The sequence below is a fragment of the Dromaius novaehollandiae genome, chromosome 3, assembly GCF_036370855.1.
Source record: "Dromaius novaehollandiae isolate bDroNov1 chromosome 3, bDroNov1.hap1, whole genome shotgun sequence".
Taxonomy (NCBI): Eukaryota; Metazoa; Chordata; class Aves; order Casuariiformes; family Dromaiidae; genus Dromaius; species Dromaius novaehollandiae.
Genome location: NC_088100.1, coordinates 79,579,775 through 79,596,673, shown reverse-complemented (window position 1 = coordinate 79,596,673; position 16,899 = coordinate 79,579,775). Strand labels below are relative to the sequence as shown.

Sequence of the window (16,899 nt, the reverse complement as noted above, 5' to 3'; positions counted from 1 at the left end):
GGAGAAAGTCTGAGTGCTGGCCTCCAACAAGCTTCTGGAGACCAGGGTAATGGGCTGTACGGCAATTACTGCGGACTCCCAGGCCAGGAAGCTCAAGCAGAAGAAATGTTATGACAGTGCAAACAGTCACCTCCGTTGCAAGCGTGATAGGAAGTGACACTGCAAACAGAAATGTAACCTGTCAAGGCCACAGCTCTGCACTTGGGCTCATGAGATTGTCTTTTAACCAAGATCAGTCCCACAAGTCTCTCTTGCCACTCTCAACAAGAGTATCAGCTCTCTCAGGTTGCCTCCCAAAAACTGAAGATGTCTGGGCACAACCTAGGATGCCCAGTCCATTCTCCCGAGGATGTCCACAAGTCTGCTCACTATTGTCCTGAACAGTAAAAGCTGCGTAACGTGTCTGAAAAACCCCAAGAAAGCCAGCCCTGGAGCTCCAACCCTGCCATGTGAGTGAGGCCAAAAGACAAAGTTTCTACCTCCTGCCAGGCATCTATGTGTGCATGTCAGGACTTAATTATAGTCAGCAGGACCATGCATTTGAGATATGAAAGCCTTCAGTGCCAGAGTGAGCACTGCAGTGCCACAGGGGAAAATATTACAGTGGATTACCGGAAGCCCCAGAAGAAATAGCTAAAGAAATAATACTGAGGAGCACAACATTTGACTTATAAGTATTGTGGTCTGAAGCATAAACCCAAACAGTACCAAGTATTTGGAAAACTGTATGCCAGTGGTAATGAAAATAATCATTTTGCTGAAGTATTCTTTACCAAGGGCAACACTCAAAGACATGCGTTGATTAAGGCAAAATCCATGGATGCTGGCCCAGCACTGGAAGGGCTTCTAAGGATGAATGCTGGCTCCATGCCCACTAACTTGGCATTTGAGATGGCTAAGCCTGCGGGGCTAAACAGGGCCACCATGCAGCTGTGTGTGTGTCTCCCTCCACACTGACCTTGCAGGGGGTGCAGCCTGGCTGGAGTCAGCAGAGGAGCCGCATGTAGGAAGTCCTGGGCCATGAGACATAGCACACCTCCCATATGGGTCGCTTCCTGCATTGCAGCCTGGCTCCCTGCAACCAGGGAAGAGGCATCCACACAGGGCTCAGCTCAGCTCAGCAAACAGACCATCTCCATCTCCCACCAGTGAGGGAGGCCTCAGTCCAGGTCAGCCAGCCCTTCAATTAACTGCTGCTCTGCCAAAACCTTCCCAAGAGTGGCTTTTGTAATCCTCTCTGGCCACCAACAGCGGGGTAGGTGGGGAAGAAAGAAATATTTCAGTGATGCTGCTCCTCCCAGCTCCTTAGTCCCCTGCTGTTAGAGGGGGCAGAAACCTTGACAGGTCACTCACGCAACCTGGGAGGGAGGTCAGGAGGAATTCCCATGGGCATCTCCTCGAGGGCGTAGAGGCAGGAGAACCCAGTGGGTTTTCGTACCTCTGACTTCGGGGGATAAAACTAAAATATACCTTGCCTCTGCCATGAGGATGAAAGAGGAGAAACTAAGTTTCATGCTCCCTTCTGCACTCCACTGGGGCACAGGGATGACAGCAGAGCTGGCAGCAAAGTGCAAATGTCCATGGCAGAGGCAGAAGCCAAAGGATAAGAGAGAGTTTTAGAGGCCACTGGGGAGACAGGTAGTGGAAAGTGAAGAAAATGAAAGCTGAGACTGAGGGATCAGGGAAGAAACCAAGGAGCTAAATGCCAAGAAGCTCCAGAAAATGTGAGAAGGAACAGGAGAATAAAAACATGGGAGAAAGAAGAAAAGGAATACCAAAAAAAAAGGAGTAGGGGAAAAGGGGAGACAGAAAGCAACTGAAAGCAAAACTGGCAAAACAGGCACTTCATAGTCAAGCTCTTTGGAGAAGGGATAATTTTTTTGTTAGTTGTGCCTGACAGGGTCCTAATCGTTGCTAGACATAGCCATAATAGAGTTATAGAAGAAAAAGGGTAAGGGGTAAAACAGATACACAATCCAGAAGAAAGGAAAATTAGAAGGCTGAGAGAACAGGAAAAGAAAACCAGGGAGGGACATACCGAAGCTGGCTGAACTGTCTTTTTTAGTGTTTGATAAAGTTACGCCCTACAGATGCTAGAAATTTAAGAGGCATAAATGCTTGCATTAGTGCAAAATCCTGTGGAAATGAAAACCATTTTGAAGGAGCAGATGTGGTTCATGAGACAGGCATCTAACATCCTTGGGGGGGGATGCGGTGCATGGCTTTAGCATGGCACACCCATCTTTTTGCAGCATATGCCAAGAACTTTCTCAGGCTCACCTGAAACATCTGTCTCTCATCTACAAGGCTATTGACACTGAGCAGACCCCTGTGTAACCACCACAGGACATTCGGGGAAGAAAACAGGGTGTGTGGAAAAGAAGGGGTCATTGCCAACAGCAATCAGGCAGCAGACCAAGGGCCCCATGTGACGAGCAATGCTCAGAGTGACAAAAGAGGATGTAAATCTCATCCAAGCTGTTGCTTTGCTGTAAGCCAGCACAGTCCAAGTGGCAGCCATGGGGCAGACCAGCCCCAGGAGACCATGACACTTGGCTCACTTCCTTCTGAGGGGATGCAGCTGAGTCCATCTCCTTGGGTGGCACAGGCTGCCCCGCAGCCAGCTGTGCTCCTGAGCCTTGGGCTGACCTAGCCAAATCCAGCCTGCAGTGCAGCGCATGGGGGGGCTGAGTAGAACCAGAGGCGGCACCCTGCGGAGACACGAGGCCTTGAAAGCAGAAGAAGCACAGCTGGGCCAACTCAGTCCCTAGTACAGCTCTGCAACTGGGATGCAGCCCCTGCCACTGCCAAGCCTAATCAGTGCACCCTGTGGATCCAGGAAATGTGAGTGATGCCTGCTCAGTGTTTAGCAATAAGTGGAAAAATCCTCAAGTCATCTGCTCATGTTGCTACTGACCTGCAGGCTGGTAGCAGCAGCAACAGCCATTTAGTGAACTTAAAGTAAAAAAGGTCATGTGTGAATATGCCATGGCTCTGAAAACTCTGTTACAAAAAAATGTCCCCAACATGTAGTTTAGGTTCTAAAAAGCCTTTCGCTGGTGTGTGTGCACACATGGACACGTACAGAGCAAGACTGAAACGCTGCTCCCCACCCTCCTGTTCCCTCTCCCATGCCATACACACACACAGGCCGGCTGCGCTCCCGGCACAAGGACCAGCTCAGGGGAGGAAGAAGAGGCCAGGCTGTTCACAAAGTTTTGCACTGCCGGAGCCAGCCATGGGAGTCACTGGATGGCTCCATCTAGATCAGCCTGCAAAGATGAACTGGCTGCACAAGCGAGGGCCAAGCATCCCCCTGCCATGCTGAGGACAGGGGTGCCAGCACTGGAGAGACGTGTCCCCCCCGGACCTGGAGGCAAGGTAGGAGGGACCCCTGAACTAGTGAAAGTAGCACTCAGCTCCTTTAGCACTGTCTCTAGCTCATTAGCACTGCATTTCTGAACGCCTCCCACAGTGTGCTCAGCAGCTGTTGGCTCCATTTGTGTGTTGCATTTACAAGCCACCTTTAAATTAAATGGAAGCATTAAAAAAAAAAAATTGATAAGCATGAAGCCTAAAGTACAGGCCAAAATATGCAAACAGTTCAAATGCACTTTAGCCACATAATGGCTGAGCAATTGAAACAGAAAAGGAATACGTATGAATGTGACCAAAGAAGGCAAAAAACTTTTTTGAGTGCTGTTTGTTGTGGATGGAAGAAATTCTCTATTAGGCAACTGAGCATGTGAAAACCTTGAGCTAGTTAACAATATGCACAACATTACATATACACTGGAGGGAGCGTGGTCTGGGCATCGACACAGTTCGAGCAAGTGCCCTTTCATGTATTTCCCAGAAGCCTGCACAATTCCTTGAATTTGTATGAGAACTTCAGACTGTCCTGTAAGAAAAGAGAGGGCACTACGGAGCCAGCTGGCTGGGCTGACCCACGACTACTGTTCCCAGATGAAGTAGGAACAGATCTGGTGGAGGCAGGGCAAAGTAAGTTGTAGGCAGGTCACTCCATGCTCCGGATATCTGCTTTCCCTCTCCCGCCACTGAAAAATCTAAGTTTTTCAGCTGAGAGTCTGCCTTTTCCCTTTAACTTATACAGTCCTTTGCATAATGAGGTCCTAGCCACAGGCCTTTAGGTACCACTGCAGAGAAGATAAAGGTAAGAAAGATACTGTGCCTCCACATGGAAGAAGGCTTTAGAAGATAGGGTGCTGGTGCCCCAGACTGCACCGCCGTGAGAGATGCAATGCAACGTCTCCATTTCCTCCCTGTTATCTCTCTCCTCTCCCACTCTGACCTCCTGGCACACTGGAAACCCCAGTGTCACGTAACTCGCCTTTTGGTTAGAGACCTGGGCGAGGTCCTTGGATGGCCTGGCTGGTTGGATTACACAGGACTTAGTATCATGCCTTTGACCCAAGAGCAGAAAGTCACAGGAGCGAATGGCACAGAGGGCAGAGGAGCAATGGCAGCTTGAGTGGGCAAAGCAGCCAGCTAGACTAGCAGCAGCATAACCACCCCGCCATGGTCTGGGCCTGAACCTGGAGGGCTGTTGCCATGAGGAGCTCAGTATTGCCACAGCAATGCTGCAGTCTGCAGTTAAATCAGGGCTAGCACAACGAGATGGCCTGACCTGCAACCACGCTTTGCAGCAGGGCCATCACCTGCAGCCCTCAGCTCTGTTGCTGCTCTAACAACAGTCTCTGCTCTTCCAGCACATCAGTAAATAACCACGCACACCCCACACAACCGATGCAACAGGCCACAGCTGAGCTGCCCCTCTCTGCCTGTGGTCTGGGGGGCTTTTTGTTATGGAGCTGCCCTTCCATAGCCTTGGTTCTTCCTGCAGGAGGGCCTGGAGGCTGCAGGAGGCCATCCCAGGGAGCCGTGGGTTTCCCCACACGGAGCCCCCCCCTTACCTCCCCCTGCAGAGCCATTGGGTCTCTGGCAACGGGAGGCCGGTTCTGATGTCTCTCCTTCATTTCGAATCCTTTGTTTATGAAACTCTATAAGAAAACCCCAAGGCAACGTATTGAAACTCTGACACCGGGGAGGGAGTTATTCATCTTCCATGGCTGATAATTCTCTCTGTGATGCTCTGTGTCAACAGCATCAAAGACATGCAGCAGAGCTGAAAGGCTCAACGCAGACACCTGGCCTTTCCTACAGGTGCTAAAGACTTGTAGCATATGGTGTAAATATGCCCATAGGAAGGTAACCGTGACAGGGACAATGGCTAGCAAATGCACGTGCCTCAAGGCAGCCTCTGCTATTATTCCATTGCTACAGAAGTGAAATAACAACACCATTTTTATTGCAATACTGGAATCCAACAGTATTTTTCCACCTCAAAAGCTGGAATGCTGTATATGACATATTTGCAGGGCAACAGTCCCTGAAGGCTAGGGCCTCTCTTTGGTTTTGTGGCCTCTACTACTACTGCTAGCAAATGGACAAGGCAAAAAAGAGAAGATAAAAGACTGCCAAAACACTGCTGAAAAATATCAGATAGTAACTCTCAGGACTAACTGTAGGTATCAAAGCAGTTGGCAGCTCTATTCTGAAAGCACGAGCCATTTTGTGGGTGTAACAGCATTGCACTGCATAATCACTTCCATATTTGGCTTTACTGGCTTATTGTGCAGAGCCATTAGAATCAGGATTGTCTCTTATGAAGCTGCTAATGGCAGGCAAATTGCATGAAAGATTTCTCTGCATCAAAAGAAAACAACCTAGTAAAAAGTTCTTGCATAAAAATGTGCATAAAAATCTGCTACAAAAGAAATACTCTTAAAGTGGCAAAAGTCCTGTATGAGGAAGAAATACATGCAAAAAAGTACAAATGAACATCAGTTTTGAAACCAAAGGTCACCTATCTTGGAGCTGCTCAGATCCCAAAGAACGGATGTGCTCTATCTACTTAGGTATAGGGAAGAAGTAGATCATACAATACCACGGTTAGAGCCAGGCAAAAAAGGCTGATGAGTATTTAATGCAGTGAAAAGTGCAGTTTCAGGCTGACCAAACCTGAATTCTTGCTGAATTCGGTGAAGAGTTGTTGCCAAAATACATATATTTTAATAAAATTAATGGTCTAAGCAGCTAGTTCTATGTGATGCACTTCTACTTTTCATGCTGGAGTGATGTTTTGAGACTAAAATTTGACCTTTAGTAAGGTAGAAACACTCAAAATTATCATGAAGTATTTAGTAGCGAGTCAAGAGAAATGTTGTGTTTAATGTGCCGTGTTATTTTGTTTGGCTTCCTTTTTTTTTGGTGAGAAAAATAAAACCATTTGTCTTGGATCAGCACTTTCTTCTTCTCTCATTAAAAAGACGAGGAGGAAAAAGAAACATTTGCTGATCACCATCTCCAGCCATGACAAGATACAGGTGAATCCACGAAAACAATACGATAGTCCACCTCCAAATTCATGCCGCATTTGAACTGCAGATGAAGTTGCATGGGGGTATGGTATTCTGTGCCCATGTGGGAAGTCCCAAGCCCAGGAACCATGGCCAACCCATGTGGGACGTGCCCTGTATGAACCAATATTGTGCCATTAGTGGCTTTCCGTCACTAATTCTGACACTGCCCAGGGGATCATCAGTGAGGAGTGGGACACTGGGATGAAGGGGATGACTAAACTGGACTGAAATACTGGCAAAAGGATCAGCAGACAAACCATGGCCTCAGGACAGCAACCAAATTACTGCTGACACCAGTGCAGCTGTGATTGCAGCCGCTGTTTCCAGTGAGCACAGTAACCAGCGTGCAGCTAGGACAAACCTCTTGTTGCTATTTAGCACATGCCCCCAGCACAGCTGCAGGGCCCTACTGCTTGGCACACATGGTGTAAACCCTGCTTCCGCTAGCGGCAAAGCCTTCGGACCTGCCCCGGACCTGCCCTTTAGTCTCCAGGCCCCGCGCAGCTGCCAGTGCCCAGCACCAGGGCGGTGGAATGCAGAAGGCATGGCAAAGGGGCTGGGGCCACTGAGCAGGAGATCATGACAGGGGGCATTCCCCCTTTGTGCACCCATCAGGAGGACCCTGCAGCCGGCCAGAACAGTTGGCCCAGTTCTCAAAGGAGAAGGTGGAAGCGCCAAGTGCCAAGGAGCCTAAGGAGCAGGAGCAGGGCTGGATCCATGGCCCTGCAGCAGCCAGCTCTGTGCCAGCCTGGGCTGCCCCGCAGACATCATCCCAGAGCTGCTCAGGTGAACGCCCTTTGACTTGCTTCAGTAGACATGGGCTGCCTTAGGGACACCTGCTATTCAAAGCCTCGAAGACAGAGGAGAAAAGCAGCATTACTGGAATTCCTTTTCCTTTTCCGCCCAAATCACCTCTGGGCAACAGGAGCCAAGAGTTGCCCTCAGGAGACTGCAGCCTGGGACTCTACTTTGTCTCAAGCACAAACGACTAAGCTTTTCCTGAAATAACACTGATCTCTTGCTTTGCCGCCTGCTGGGCTTAACTGATATACATGGAGGAGCCTAAATAAAGAAATGCAAAACTCACTGCCCAAGCTTTTCCTCACCAGTATCTGCATTCTTTTGCATTCATTAAAAAACAAACAAACCTGTTTCCTGATAGCAAAGATAGCAGGGAGAAAAATCTCAGAGGTTTTTTGTTGTTGTTGTTTGGGTTTTTTGCAGTTGCAAAAGGCACTCAGATATTACAGAGAGAAGCACCTCCAGAGGACCTAGATAGAGAGATTAGACTATCTGGTAATAGAAGGAGATTATGGGAAAGCAGAACAAACAAGAAACCCACTATCTCCATCTCTCAGGGATAGGAGGAGGGAGAGAGGGATGGGAAAAGAAAAAAGCATCAGCATTGCTCTGTCAGCCAGATCTTAGAGACAGAACCAGAATATACTCGGTCTCACCCAGAGAGTAGCCTCAGATGGACCAGGCAGACGTAGGGCAGAAAAGCTGAGACACAGTCCCACTTTTTACAGCAAATATTAGGTCTCTTTGAGAGAGCTAAAAGAAACAACAATTTCAAAACTGGTATAGAAATTGACAGAAAATAGCAAAAAATAACTTCAGATAATAGGGATATAAAGATAGAACTGGAAGCTGAAATGCTCCTTGGCATAGACCTAGCAATTGGCAGGAAGCGCCTCATATCCTGTTCTTTGTGTTGTTCTCTGAACTTGTCTGGTGGCTGGGAAAGTTTCTTCCAGCAATTTACCCCATCCTTACCCTGCAGCTGGCTGGCCTGCGAGCATTTATTCACTTCCCCAGGCATTTCTCTTACTGTCATGCTCTTGTCACATCAAAGGGATTCACTGGACTTGGGGAGGGGAGTGGTTGCAGCCTGCTCACTGCCACAGAAAACTTCTCCTGCAAAGCAACATTTTCTAGCCACAGGAAGTAGCGGCCACAAGTGCGCGAGTAAGTGCACTCTCAGCTGAGGTACAGGTGGACTTAGCAGGAATTACAGCTGCTTTCTGAGAGATGAGATGCATTTCAGTACCCAGTGCTGTTCCATTATATACAAAACTGCCTTCCCTGCCTCTCAGCACAACATAAAAATCTTAGCACAAAGAGCCATGGGTTTAGATGTGTAATTGGACCAAATTGTGTGTAATGACCCTGTTTGGTCTATTGTGCCTTTGTTTTCCACCACAGTTTGCACCAGGGCAGGTACTGTGTTTACGCTGCAGTCAGGGTGACCTGACTTCCAGCCATGCTGGTCTTATTCTTCTCTTAATGGAAAGTTCATGTCCTATGGAGAGGGCTGAAGTCCACTCTCGGGCAGAGGGCTGCCCCATGCCACAGATGAACAAGCCTTCTGCCTGCACATGCTCTGCTTAGCCCTTCAGGACAAGGCTGGATTTCATTGCCAGAAGCTATAGATGATTGTTAACATGCTGAGATAAATACAGGTAATGGTTTGGTGGACCGGAGGGTTCAAGAGAATGGTATGCAGGCAGCAGAGCTTTAAGCTGAAGGTTACAATTAAACCTAGCCTGAGGCCAGCTGTTTAAGTAAAGCAAGTCTTGTTTAACTACAGGAAAGAACATCATGTAATAGAAATCTGATTGCATTGAACAATACCAAATGTAAAGGTTATAGTTTATGGATTAACAACAAGAACTTATGCTATGACCTGGGAACTCATTGTCTGGAACTGACTGAAAGCAAAAAGGGCACACTGGTAGTTAATGATTTGGGGCACCAATAGGATGTGGGTATGGAAAGACAAGCATACTCCCAGGACGGTATGTCTGGCATAGAAAGTAAAATCCCAAAGACACCATACAGGTCACTTGGCATAACAGCAACAGGAACACAACCTGTGTGATGTGTGAGCTGTCCCCAGGAAGGTGGCCTCAGAGCTGCTCATACGCAGAGAAAAGTACCAGGCTGCTGAGGGCAATGGGATGGAAGGGAGTCTCCCATGGAGCACCAGACAAAGGCTGAGAGTGAGTGTCTCTGCTGCTGAAAATATGTGCGGGCATCAACACCATGAAAGGGAGGGAGCTTCCTGAACTGAATAAAATTTCTCTATATGTCACAAGAGAAACTGGATTTGCCTATGGATATAGTGTAAAAGGTTTCTACCTGGCAGAGCAGTGATGTTCTGAAAAGCTAGCTTTGTGGCAGCTGGGCTGGATCAGGACAAGAGCAGTCTGAGGCAGTGTCTACGATGGAAGAAGCCACAATTCAAAGGACATTCTTCCTGATTTGGTGAGCCTATGGAAAAAATAGAGGCTGAATGGAAAAGTTACATAGCCATTTGAACTGGTAAAAAAAAAAAATCCATCTTATATGCTACTGGAACTCTTCTAGCACTGGAAGTAGCCAGCCTTTGATCTCATGTTTTTAATGCACTCAATAAAAGACACGATAGCTGCAAATCCTCTCTTACGTTATTGCTTACTTGGCTTAAAGGCACGTAGCGCTGTCAAGGACATCTCCTGATGGTTACAAGGGGAAAAGAAGAGTGAAAGAAAACAAACGATTTCATGGCAAAGAATACCAAATGCCGTGAAGGGCAGGCAGACAGGAAACATTGACGCTAGGTGCAAAGAGAACTTAAAGATGACCTTACATGACATGTTTAAAAATAATAGATGTCACTACGCTCCTGTCCTGTGGGCCTTACACTCTATCCTTTGTCACAACTTGACATATCCCCTACAGCACTACATAAATTGCAAGTAATTTAAAAATATAACTAATTACTTTGAAGAAATGTTTAAGTACCAAAATCTTCAGTAGCTACAGGACACTTACCAATACTAAAGGCATATTGAGATGCTATTCAAGAGCAGAACATCTCCCCACAGGTCCCCACACCATTGGTGCTGGGGGAGCCTGTTCAGTGTGAATTGCCAGTGGGACTCTTAGCGTTTAGTGTTCATATTGCCAGAGCCCCTGGAGCCCGGGGTGCTTAGAGCAAGAGCCTCTTGCACGAAACACTGTCTCTGAACAACAGCAAGCAGGTCTCTGCCTCAGCTGCCTGATAACTGAAAGTGGCAGGCCTTACCTACACAGCTTATCCTTTTAAATGTTTCATGTGCTGAAGGGATTTATGGAGGAGCAAAGTAGAAATATTCCCTCCATAGAGAACACCTGCAAGATTATTCGGCTGCCCAGAGGGCTTTGCAAGGGGACAGAAACTGAAAACATTTTTGGCTTGCTTCCTCAGAGGAGCAGCAGAGGAACGATTTGGCACTCCCCAAGGGGCTGGGTTGCAGCAAGAGCTGCCATGCCGACTGCCTTGCCTCCCCACCAAGAAAACCGGGGCTTGAGTCTGCCGAGAGCGGCATGGTCGTCACCCCTATGTTGGCGCTGGGGCTGTCCCTGCCAGCAGTGCCCTGGCTGGTGTGGGGGACCCCAGCAGGGCAGCCGAGCCGGGGGCTCAGCTGTGGGGCACCGTGGCGGACAGGAGACTGCATCCCTCAATGGGCTGGTTTCGAGGCACCAGAAATCCCCATGCAGCCCCACAGGCTGCTGCAGCTGGCTGCTTTCTCCGCGTAACCTGCACCCCATTCCCTGGTACGGGGGTAGAGCTGCAAGAAACAGCAGCTACGAGCTCCCTTAATATTTGAATAGTGAGTCAGAATATACCACGCAGCCTGGGCACCATTTCTCAGGAGCTGCAAGGCAATATGGAAAAAAAAGATGAAAATAACGGTGTTGTGACAGGGCTTTCAAACACAGGAGTAATTCAGAGGATGCCTCCTGCCACACAGGAAAAAGGGAAAAACGCACGTGAGGAGAATATTTCGCGGCCCGTGGTGTGGACAGCCTCTGTTTAATAAGTACCTGGCTGTGGAGAGAGGGGCTACGCTCCAGGAACCAGTGGCAAAGAGAGCACAAAAAAGGTGACCAGCCAAGAAACCTGACAATTAATTTTTTGTGTAGGATGTGTGAGAAAACTCTCCCTTTCCTGTGGCACATTACCATGGGCAACAGAGAGCTGCCCGCAGCTGCAGGCCCCCTCCAACACCACAGCTGATCTGAATAGACGGAGGCAGACACTGCTGTCACAGAAACGCTGCCGAAAATCCAGATGTATGTGGGGTTACGCCAGATTTACTGGCAAATCATGTGTGAGATCAGAATCAGGCCAGCATAGCCCTTCTTAGTTCATTTGTTTTTTATGATCTGATTTCCTTACTTTAACTCTTTTTTTCTCCCCCAGCATCTTGAAAGGAAAGAAAGAAATGAGCTAAGATGCCAATGTCTTAGACTCCTTTAAAGGATCTCTGTTTAGTGTTTGCTAACCTGTCTTCCTTACTGTAAAGTCTCTCCATTACAGTGATTTAATACACATGCTGAAACAAATTGCCAATTATATGGTGTTAATGATAAGTGACTCCAAAGAGATTGCCCTAAGAGCAGAATCTGGCCCTTCTTAGCAAAGAGCACCAGCTCTGAGCCAAACAATAACCTCATGACAAAAAGCATCTCAGCCGTTTCAAGTGTTTGTTCCCTAACTGCAGAACAGCACCAAGCAGGGGTAGCCAGGGAACAGCCCTCTGCAAACTACACGTTCCTGCGACATGGTCCACACATACACCAATCATTAGGAAACAGCTCCTGGGGCTTTTCCAGGGTGACTTGAGGCTGCAGAAACCCTCTCTGAGGGACTCCGGCACCTTTTGTGCCTGGGGGCAGACACAATGCTGGCAGAGGCAGGAGAGAAGAGCACAGCGTCTACCTCTTCTCAGGCTGGTCAATCCCTCCAAGTCATGCTGGTAAATCCACCCTCAGCCCTGTGAAATGATGCTCTCACAGATGGTTCCCCCGCAGTCTTGGAGTGAGCTCTGGTCAGGGGGGCTGGCATGGGCTGTAGCAACAGCTAGGGTGGGAGGTCCACGCAGGCTGGACCTTTAGTGCTGCCTGGGCTCCCACCAGCAGAGTTGGGCTACGGGCAGTGTGCACCTCTGTGCTAGCAGAAGCTCACGAAGGACCCAGAGCTGGACCAGCAATATTTCACATTTACTGAAAGGCCCTAGAATAAGCGATGGACGATGACTTCAGGAGAGCGGTAGTGTGTGGCTTTTTGGCCAAAGGCACACTGCACCCATCTAGTTTACTAGTCGTCTTCTGATTTAGAGCTAGCTTTGAATGGCGAGGTGACGGATTCTCTCATGAGATTAAATTTTTATAGCTAAACCACATTTTGTGACAAGCTTCCAGCTTGTCTAAGATCCCCCTGTCAAGTTCCATTTTTCAGGCTCTTTGTGCAAGGAAGATACTTAATGGAGGAGCTTTTCTAATGTGCGCACAAGCAAGGAGTACAGAAGACACAACATGCAATCCATAAATAGAGACACTTTAGAGGCTCGTTAAACATTCACGCTTTTTGCATAATTGATGAGTTTCCATAATAGATATGGATGATAAACAGCTTTAAATAAAACGAAAATTTATCAGTGTCATATCATTTATCAGCATTATGTTAAACTGGAAAGTATGGGGAAAACATTATTGTGACTCAAATGAAAACACTCAGCAAATATCACAGAAGAAAGAATAATTTGGAGGGCTGCATCTCTGCGTTCATGAGGATTTATAATGGGACCGCCAACAACAAAGAACCAGCAACAGCTGTCCAGAGCCAAAGGAAGAGTTGTAGCATCCAAATGCAAACCCCTGAGTTGAACAGGGCAAGAGAACGGATGAAATGTAGGGCACAGGCTGCATTAGAGATGAGAGCAGGCAACCCAGCAGCCCCTCAGACCTTAAAGTCTGTCTGTGTGTCCAACCCACGGGGTATACTGTACGAGGAGAAGGGGGAACAGCGGGCAGGCTCTTGCACAAGCTCTCGCTTGTCTCCTGTCACAGTATATTCACTGTCAGTCCTAGGACACCTTCTCTGCTGCTCCCAAGGGCTAACAGCAAGTCAGTTCTCCAGGGTGGGTCATGCTATTTAGCGCTAGTCTTCTCTAAGGTAGGCAAGTAAGACTGAACAAATCTTCTAGGCTCCTGCCTCTATGGAAAGAGATGGGCACTGCCAGCAGATTTGTCCTACTTACCTTACCTGAGCCACATTTGGCGAGATGCCTCCTCCTCTTCATCCCCCATCAGAAGAGCCAGAGTGATTAGCTTGCATCGCTCATGTAACTTTCAGGCTTCTGTGGCTAGCTGAGAAGAATCCCACCTCTGAAAAAGACAGGGCTTTCTCAAGGGATTTTAAGTCACTGCAAATTACTTCAAAATAGGGATGCTCCTGTGTCAGGAAGGTAAACAAAATTTCTTACTTATAATGGCAATGGGAGTCATGAGGCACTTTAATATCTCAGCCACAGACTGCTGAGGAATCTTCCATGCTCTGAAACTTCACATTCCCCATGATTTTTCAAAAATAATTGACAGAGGCTCAGAAGGTCAGCTAATTCTCTCAGGGTCCACCCTACCGCAGTGTGCTTGTGCAGATAGGTTTGATTTTTCCAAGTATTCCCCTATCAGCTTTTTACTGATATCTTTGCTGACAAGGTCAGTCAAAAGACAGACCAACCAACCAAATATAACAAACATTCTTTTGAAAAAGTTAGGAACCATTACAAAATCGAATGTGTTTTTTACTTGCCTGCAGCAATTTAAACCTGTGGATGGAAATCAAAGCTTTCTTGTCACTTGAAATACACACTGTGCTTGTGAAATAAGGGATAATAAGTGCTTTCTCTAGCCAAAGGCCAGACAGACTGTGAACAGCAACCCAGTGAGCTGCTTCTCCAGGATATCTCAGCTCTGTCAATGGGAGAGGGTGGCTCAGGCTCCTGGACACGTCCGCAGCTGCGTAAGCTGTAAGAACGGCTCCCGCTCTCCCCTTTGACTTCAGCAGCGCTATTTCAGCTTACATAAGCTGTGAGCCTGCCAGCCCCTCCCCAGCGCACGGAGCTGGGCTCCTCCGTGGAGGCCAAGAGCGCAGCAGCAAAGCTTTCACTGCCCAGCCCCAGTATGAGACTGGGACTGATATTACGAGAATAAAAGCTATTTATACTCGGAGGTAACAGGAGTTACCATCAGTCGGCATGGCTTTAATAGAGAGCAAAGCATCCCAGAGAAATTTCTGTTGCTCTCTCTCTCTTTTTTTTAAAAATAAAATTGCAAAGCCTGTCCCTGACCTCTGTTGGACTTTGCTCCTCTGGCTCCTTCTGAGGCCCATGAGGCATCCTACTGACTTCACTTACCAGGGGTTTGTGCCAGCAGGTCCTTCGGCAGGACTGGGGCCCGAGAGAACAAAACAGCCAGCCCAGCAGGCCTGGCTTGGAGCAGCAGAGCTGAATTCTTGTGCAATCTTCCTTGAAATGAATTCAAGTTGGCTGAGAGCAGAGTATTTGCGCATGGCCTGAAAGCTGGATCGAGTACTATAAACAAAGGGAAACAAAAAGAGAGAGCTAGTGCTGTATCCCACTGCGAGCGGTTTGGCCAGTGGAGTAACGCAGGCACCTGACCTAGGCCAAGCGGTGCTGAACGCTGTGACGAATGCCTGCGGGAAGCGGGGGCGCGGCACGAGCGGTCTGGTCTGTCGGGGACCCTGGGACTGGGACTCCCTCTGTCGTCAGTGGGAGCACTGGGTAGAGGTGCTAACAGCTGGATCACACAGAGTGCTTGGTGCTGAGGAGCTGCAAGCACAGAGACACACGAAAAGAGAAATATGTTGAGGAGACAAGAACAGCATCAGCATATGATCACAGAAACATGTTCCTCTGGAGCAAATGCAAGCTGGCTGGAGGGGAACAGGGAAACACCCCCGCTTCCCATGTGCACCTCTAAGCAGGGGCGCTAAGGAAGACACGCAAATGAGAATGAGCCACAGACTGCAGCTCCCATGCAGTGTAAGGGGTATTCACATCATTTCACTGTACCTGCTGTCAGGGACCTGGTCTCCCTGTGAAGGTGACTGATAGAGGGAAGGAGACTGCTCTACTTTAGGGGCTCTTAGGCATATAAACCAGGTCAATCCAGTTATTTTGACAGCACGGGAAGTACTTACACCATCCAGCTCAGGCACCCAGCTACTAGACAGCCTTCAAATGCAGTGGTGATGGTCCCTGGGAGGACATGACCAACACAGTCCTGCTTGCACTGGCCCTGCAGTTCACCCTTTCAGAGCTGCACAGAGCAGTCCTGCACCCAAGCCTCTTGTTAGTTCCTCTGCAGGGAGCATGGCCAAGGAAAAGGCTCTGTGTGGCCAGGGTATTTCTATGCCTCAGCAGTCCTACTTGGCTAGGACAGCCCCTTTGGGCCATTAGTAGTGAGTGTAAAATAGAGCATCCTTCCAGCTGCTCTCTCTGGTGCCAGCCACTGAGCTCACACTCACTGGCCCAGAGCTGGAGGACCTCAGAGCTGTCAGAGAGCCGCCTCTGCTGATTTCCAGGCTGAGCACTAGCCACTGCTCAGCAAACCCAGGCAGATGAGAATCTGAGCTGCGTAATACACAGAGCCTCGTCCCCACGCCGGGAGGCTCTCTCCACCGAGAGCTAGTTAGACCATGTCTGGCAGACTCAGGCGAATAGGAGACAGACAGCAGCAGAGACGGGGGGAGTCACAGGGCAGCCAGTAACTGATTAGAAGATTAAGGCTGACTGATAGAGAAAGTGAAAAGAGCTAAACACATATAGTTCAGCTAAAAGATGATGGCTAGAGAAGACATAAGTCCACAAGCAGCAGGCACGTTCAGAAACAGGCCAAGAGAAGAACAGCTGAAACCAAATGCAGGGTGAAATGCACTCCCTAACAGCACAGAGCATTAGACAGTGACGGAGTTTCCCAAAGGTAGCTCCATCACTTGAATCATTGGAAACTAGGCTGGACAAAATACTGGATGATATCCAAGGAAGGATAACTCTTCATCAGCAAGGAGAGAGAGCAATGAATAAGATGAATACCTGTGCCTTTTCCATCTCCATGAATCTATCTAATGCACTCACTCTCTTTCAGTGTCTGAAAAAAAAAAAAGGAGTAAATGCATTTCCTTTGCCATCAGCACATTTGACGCATAGAGCCGGGCTGGCCAGAAGCCTGGGGCAGGGGGAATGGTGCCATCCCCGCTGGCACCCTGGAGCAGAGCAGGTGAGAGGCTCTTGCCGTCCTCTCACGGAGGGGGAGCCCTGCCTCACTGGCCGCCACTGCAGGCAGGAGCAGCACTGCGGTCTCCCTGCCCCTAAGCACTGAGCCAAGCCCTGAACCTGCGGCTTGGCCTGACCCAAGGACTTAGAGGCAGCATGAGACCAGAGCAGCCTCTGCCCTGCTTTGCAAAGTACTTCCCAAGCTATGTGTCTTACATGTGTGAAAAAGCTTTGAGAAAGGTTGACGCTTGCATTGTCTCCCTCGGTATGTTCGGGCCAGACCAGGCACCAGCGCAGCCTCTAAGCATCAGAGTCAGATGAGGAGAGCAGGTAAGGGTTACACAGTG

The 16,899-nt window shown here is 48.6% G+C and overlaps 1 long non-coding RNA gene across 1 annotated transcript in view; it reads right to left on the bottom strand.

The window, feature by feature from the left end:
- The window catches only part of LOC112988947 (uncharacterized), a 37,679-nt gene extending 21,263 nt beyond the window's left edge, over positions 1-16,416 (bottom strand). Inside the window, exons 1-4 of the long non-coding RNA XR_003260663.2 lie at positions 16,373-16,416; positions 14,936-15,106; positions 14,672-14,848; positions 13,519-13,640 (exon numbers count right to left, since the gene is read on the bottom strand). This is a non-coding gene — a long non-coding RNA (uncharacterized LOC112988947). The remainder of the gene's footprint in view (positions 1-13,518; positions 13,641-14,671; positions 14,849-14,935; positions 15,107-16,372) is intronic.
- Between the last annotated feature and the right edge of the window lie 483 nt (positions 16,417-16,899).